The sequence below is a fragment of the Haemorhous mexicanus genome, chromosome 10, assembly GCF_027477595.1.
Source record: "Haemorhous mexicanus isolate bHaeMex1 chromosome 10, bHaeMex1.pri, whole genome shotgun sequence".
Lineage (NCBI taxonomy): Eukaryota > Metazoa > Chordata > Aves > Passeriformes > Fringillidae > Haemorhous > Haemorhous mexicanus.
In genome coordinates, this window is record NC_082350.1 from 25,518,123 (window position 1) to 25,524,122 (window position 6,000).

General features: G+C 59.0%; 1 long non-coding RNA gene across 1 annotated transcript; it reads right to left on the bottom strand.

Moving 5' to 3' along the window:
- Window positions 1-2,891: 2,891 nt before the first annotated feature.
- On the bottom strand, window positions 2,892-4,974 carry LOC132331486 (uncharacterized). The gene is made up of 3 exons (XR_009487604.1): window positions 4,737-4,974; window positions 4,570-4,647; window positions 2,892-3,941 (listed from the first exon to the last, which is right to left on the bottom strand). It is a non-coding gene; the product is annotated as an uncharacterized LOC132331486 (long non-coding RNA).
- Between the last annotated feature and the right edge of the window lie 1,026 nt (window positions 4,975-6,000).

Genomic DNA, 6,000 nt, shown 5'->3' on the forward strand with positions numbered 1-6,000 from the left:
TTTTTGCTCACCACTGTACCCCGTTGGGGCTAAAAACCTAACTGCTAAATAAACTAACTTAGTGGGATCCTTCCTGCTACCAAAACAGCTGCTCATGAGTCTGAAAGTGTTCCACAGCTTCTTCCCTTTTTTTTTTAAGGCTAAGTATTCCTTTTCCCTTTCTTTGTCTATCTAACCCATCCTTGATTTCCCAGAAATCATCTCAGAAATTGTCAGAACAGTTTCCTGGACTAAGCCAGGGAGAATTTCTCCAGGCTGAGTACACAGAGCTTTTAAATGACTTGTCAATTATGACCTGCAGACCGAGGAATGAGGACATCTGGGTGTTGTACTGCCAGAGTGAAAACTTGATAGTGTTACAAAAAGTGACTCGTGTTCCACTTGAGTGCAGCCTCCTCCTAAATTGAGCCATACAAACAGCAGCGCTGTAACACCGGCAATCATCTGTCTCGCAAACAAAAGAACACACAAAGACACGAGGGGAGAGGAAGGGGAATGTTCCGTCCCCGTGTGTGTTGATACTCCTCTGGAACATGTCATGCTCTGCAGTCCTTCCGAGCTCCCGGCAGCAAAACACGCCAGAACAGGGGGAATCTGAGACTCACCTGTAGTGACAGCCCCGGCACGGGGCGAGGTGTTCCCCAAAACTCACCTGCAGTGACAACACTGGTACAGGGCGAGGTGTTCCCCAAAACTCACCTGCAGTGACAACACTGGTACAAGGTGAGGTGTTCCCCAAAACTCACCTGCAGTGACAGCCCCAGCACAGGATGAGGTGTTCCCCAAAACTCACCTGCAGTGACAGCCCCAGCACAGGATGAGGTGTTCCCCAAAACTCACCTGCAGTGACAGCCCCGGCACGGAGCGAGGTGTTCCCCAAAACTCACCTGCAGTGACAGCCCTGGCACAGGGCGAGGTGTTCCCCAAAACTCACCTGCAGTGACAGCCCCAGCACAGGATGAGGTGTTCCCCAAAATTCACCTGCAGTGACAGCCCCAGCACAGGATGAGGTGTTCCCCAAAACTCACCTGCAGTGACAACACTGGTACAGGGTGAGGTGTTCCCCAAAACTCACCTGCAGTGACAGCCCCGGCACGGGGCAAGGTGTTCCCCAAAACTCACCTGCAGTCACAGCCCCAGCATGGGGAGAGATGTTCCCCAAAACTCACCTGCAGTGACAGCCCCGGCACAGGATGAGGTGTTCCCCAAAATTCACCTGCAGTGACAGCCCCGGCACAGGGCGAGGTGTTCCCCAAAACTCACCTGCAGTCACAGCCCCAGCATGGGGAGAGATGTTCCCCAAAACTCACCTGCAGTGACAGCCCCAGAACAGGATGAGGTGTTCCCCAAAACTCACCTGCAGTGACAGCCCCGGCACAGGGCGAGGTGTTCCCCAAAACTCACCTGCAGTGACAGCCCTGGCACAGACTCAGGTGTTCCTCTGCAGGGCTCCTATAGAATTACTGTAATTACACCGCTCAAAGAGTGAGGAAACCCAACACCCAACCTAACCCAGGGCCAAAATGTACAGATAATTCACCGGTGCTCACAGGCCTGTGCAACATCCCTGAACTGCTGCAGGAGCTCCGAGTGTTGGGGTCTGGCATTTCCACAGCTCGTACCTTGCGGATCTCCTCGGGCAGCGCGTGGACGGGGCCGCGCCGCTCCATGGCCTCCCGCGGGCTGGGCGGCGGGCTCCGGGAGCGGCGGGGGCTCGGGGGTCAGGGCCCGCCGGGGTCCCGGCAGGGGGGACCCGTGAGGGGCGGGGGGGGCGCGGAGGCCGCCGCCATTTTGTGGCCGCGGCGTCCGCCGTAACCGCGGCAACGGCGCGTGCGCGTCAGCGGGCCTGAGGTGAGGGGGGAGAGGGGAGCGCGGCCCGGGCTCGCCGCAGGATCGGGGTTAAATGCGCCCCAAAATCCCCCTGACACCCCAAAGCCAGCCCTAACATGCCGAACATAGCTCTCCAGAGCCGCTCCTGACACCCCGAAACTGGCACCGACATCCCAAATTGGGCCTTGACACCCCAAAGCCAAACCTCGACACCCCAAATTCGGCTCTGACACCCCGAAGCCGGCCCCAAAATCCTGAATTCGGCTTTGACACACCAAAGACAAACCTTGACACCCCAAATTCGTCCCTGACGCCCCGAAGCCCCCCAATACCCCGAAGTCAAACTCTGACACCCCAAAGCCAAAACCTGACATCCCAGATTCAGCCCTGCCACCCCAAATTTGTCCCTGCACTCGCAAAGCCACCCCCAATGTCCCTGACATCCCAAACCTGCCCCTGACTCCCCAGATTCTATACTGACACCCCAAAACCACCTCTGCTCCCCCAAGCCAGCCCTGACAGCCCAAATTTAACCGTGACACCTCAAACCTGCATCTGACACCCCTAATTCAGCCCCACCAGCCCCAATTCGGCTCTGACACCCCAAAGCCACCCCTGACACCCCCAATTAGTCCCTGCCGCCCCAAATCCGGCCCTGCCAGCCGGGTCATCTGCGTGTCACACCCGAGGCACGAGCTCAACCTCGGGATGAACCGGGAGCCGCCAGCTCCCGGTGAGACCCACTGGAGCGAACACAGTCACGAAAATAAATAAATCAGGGAAGGATTGGCAGCGAGATTCGGCAGTTTCAGCGGGATTAATTCCACTCTCTGCCCTTCTTTCCAGCGCTGATGGGTTCCTGTTTCCTCCAAAACCCAGTCCCAGATTCCGCTTTATCACACAGCAGGGACCATCTGCCCAAAGGAATTCCTACGTCCCCAAAGCAGTTCCTACATCACCAAAGCATTCCCTGCAGCCTTATATAAAACAATACACCCCCAAATCCGTAATTTAGGGACACACACACAAAACTGGGGATAGGCCATGGGAAAAAAAAAAAAAAAACCTAGGTGACTTTAATTTATGCGCGACCCATCTCTGAGGTGAAGCATCAGTAAGGTTGGGAGACGAATAGGGGAGAAAAGGGGGGTTGGATTGAAGAAAGTAGTGAATTTTAGGGGACAGAAACAAAAGCTTTATTGGAAAAAAAGGAAAATTGCATGGTGGGGGGGAATGAAAAATGGGTAAGTGCTGTCTCAACAGAGGGATGCAAAGCCGGAGGGAAGACGGAGGACACCGTGTGCCCGTTCGGGCTCCTGGCGCCCTTCTTCTCCCCCCGGCTTTGCACGGCGGTGCCACGCGTGTCACCGCGGGTCCCTCGCGTGTGGCCGCCGTGCCCCGTCCCGCGTTGCGTGCCGAGCTCCGAGCCGCGCTAATCCCGCCTTGGCAGCCGCCTCACGCCCCCGCCTCCATTTTAACCTCTTCGTGCTTCCACGCCAGACGCGGGCGAACGGGGGGAGTGCGTGTTGCGTGTGAAGGGCGGCTCGCCCCCCGCGGGGGTCATTAATTAAGATCTGCATTAATAGGAGCTGGCGAGAGCCCGCCTTGGCTGGGAGCGGGGTCTGGGAGCGGGGTCTGGCCGCGCCGTGCCGGCAGCTGTTCCCGCCGTGCGTGATGGCGGCGGGCGGGGGGGCGGCGGCGGGCGGCGGCTCTCACGCGATGGCGGGGCTGACGTGCCGAGCCGGGGTGTCGTGAGGCGCGGCCGTGAGCTCAGCGCGGATCACCGCGGGCGGCGAGCGGGGGGAGCGCGGCAGGGCGGGGGGAAGGCGGGCTGCAGCACGCAGCAGGCAGGGAGGGAGGGACGGGGGAATGGAGGCTGCTGCACCCTGGCCCCTCCGGCTGTGCCCGCTGAGGAGGGGCTGGAGGGGGCTTGGCCAGAGAGAGCTGAAGGGATCCAGTCTTGGGGATCCCGTGTTTGGGGGGCTAAGGGGAGCCTGTGCTGGGGAGGATGAGGGGAGCTTGTCTCAGAGTTTTCTGAGGAGATCCACTGACTGGCGGGGCTGAGGGGATCCAGTCCTGCGGGAAATGAAGGCGATCCTGTGCTTGGGGACCTGAAAGACATTGGACAACGGGGACCCTGTGGATGAGAAGATCCAGTCCTGTGGCGCTGAGGGGAGGCTATCGTAGGGGAAGTAAAGGAGATCCTGTCCTTGGGGTTTGAGGGGAGCTTGCACAGAGGGAGCCTGTCTTTCGGGAAGGCTGAGGGGAGCCTGTCCGAGGGGATCAGGGGAGATCCTGTCCTGCAGGTGGGAAGAACCTGGCAGAGCCATGCTGAGCCAGCAGGGATGCTCCCAGGCCAGCGGCCCTGTGGGAAGCAGAGCACGGGAGAAGCACTCAGCTCTGAAGCAGCTGTTTCCTCCCAGAAGGAAGCCCCCACAAAATCCCCACTCCTCACGGAGCCCACCGCCCGCTCCACACATCCACCGTGGCTCCGGGGGGCTGAGGGGGTCGGTCAGCCCTGCCCGAGGCCTCGAGCTGCGGCCAGGCCGGAGCGCGGCCGTGCCTGTGCCCGTGGCACGGTGCCGGTGTTCGTGCCAGCCCCGGCGCCCGGCACCGCTCGGGATCAGGTTCCAGGCGGCGCGAGCAGCTCCAAGGACAAACGGGCGGGCAAGCACCGAGTGCGTGACACGCAGCAGTCATAAGGCAGCTATTTCCATTGTTTTCCGGCAGGCTTTGTACCTTCTCAAACACACGTGGAAAGCCTCCCGCTGCTTAGAAATCCCAGCCCAGAGGAGCAAAGTCCGTGCCAGTGTGCAGCTGGAGAAAAAGGCAATAAACACCAACACCCTCCTCGCACAAAGCGGGACCGGCCGAGGGGCGGGGAGGGTGAATAGGTGTGTCCATACCTGCAGCATTCTCTGGACAGTGAGAAATCCAACTTTTATCCCAGCCCTCTGGCTTTAGGCTGCCCTTACATTTGCTGGGTACAAGGAGCGGTGCGGGGAAGCGGAATTACAGCGTTGTCTGCAAACAGCTCCTGTGGGAAGCTCCGGTTGTTTTCCTAGGGAGGAGCAGAGCTCGGTTATCGCTCCGTAGGTACACAGGGGATTTAGGGAGGAGCGGGGGATCCCGTGCCGGGCCCGCAGCACGGAGCAGACGCGCGGCAGGAGAGGTCAGGGGAAGGACAGGGCTCGGAAGGCAGCGAGGTTATTCCCGGTGCTCCCTGCACATCGCGTTGGTTCCCCTTTTCCAGCGGTATTTGCTGGCTTTGTTTGGTTTGCTCCGTTTGCCCCCTCTCTGCAAATGTCACAAGGACGAGGGTGTGGGGGGAGAGGGGCCTCAGTGGGAGGATGTTTGGAGAAGGGATCTGAGCGCCAGGGCTACCTGGGAGTCAAGGTCAGGCAGGTCGCTCTGTGCTAAGAACAGAAACTCTGCAAAGCAGCAGGGAAATGATAAAATCAGGGGAAGCGGGGTGGAGCGGGGTGTTGGTGGTGTGTGCGGGAGGGCAGAGGGGAGGGAATGGTCCCACTCTCCAGAGGCACCGATGTGACCCGGAGCAGAGCACAGAGGAGCGTGCTGGTGGCAGTGGGACACGCGGGGCAGCACTGGGATCCCGAGGGATGTGCTCCTGCCGTGACATTGCCAAATCAAAGTCAAGCTCTTGGCTGCAAGAGCACATGAGGTGACTCAGAGAAAGAAACCATATGATTAAGCAGCAGCTGAGTGCCAGAAGTGAAGAGCTGTCAAGGATAATATCAGGAGTGTGTGCGTGGAGGACAGTGGGTTTATTTGCCACGATAGGAAAGGATTTGAAAGGGAATACAAGACGCTTGTCTGAGTCTGACTTGGCAAGAGGAGTTGGGAAGGGTGCCAGGAAAAGCGTCAGGGATACAGGGCTGGAGTGAGGAGGGAATGCAGAGCACAGAGGCAGATCTGGCGGTCAGGAACAGGCACGGAGGGGCAGAGGGCACAGACCAGTCAGCAGGATGGCATCTGGGGAGGGAATCAAAGAATCATTAGAGTTGAAAAAGATCTCCAGGATCATGGAATCCACCCTTTGAGTGACCAAATACCCCACTGTCCTGTCACCAGCCCAGAGCCCTGAGTACCACATCCAGTCATTCCTTGGACACCTCCCTGGGCAGCCCCTTGGAGTGCTGAAAAACCCTT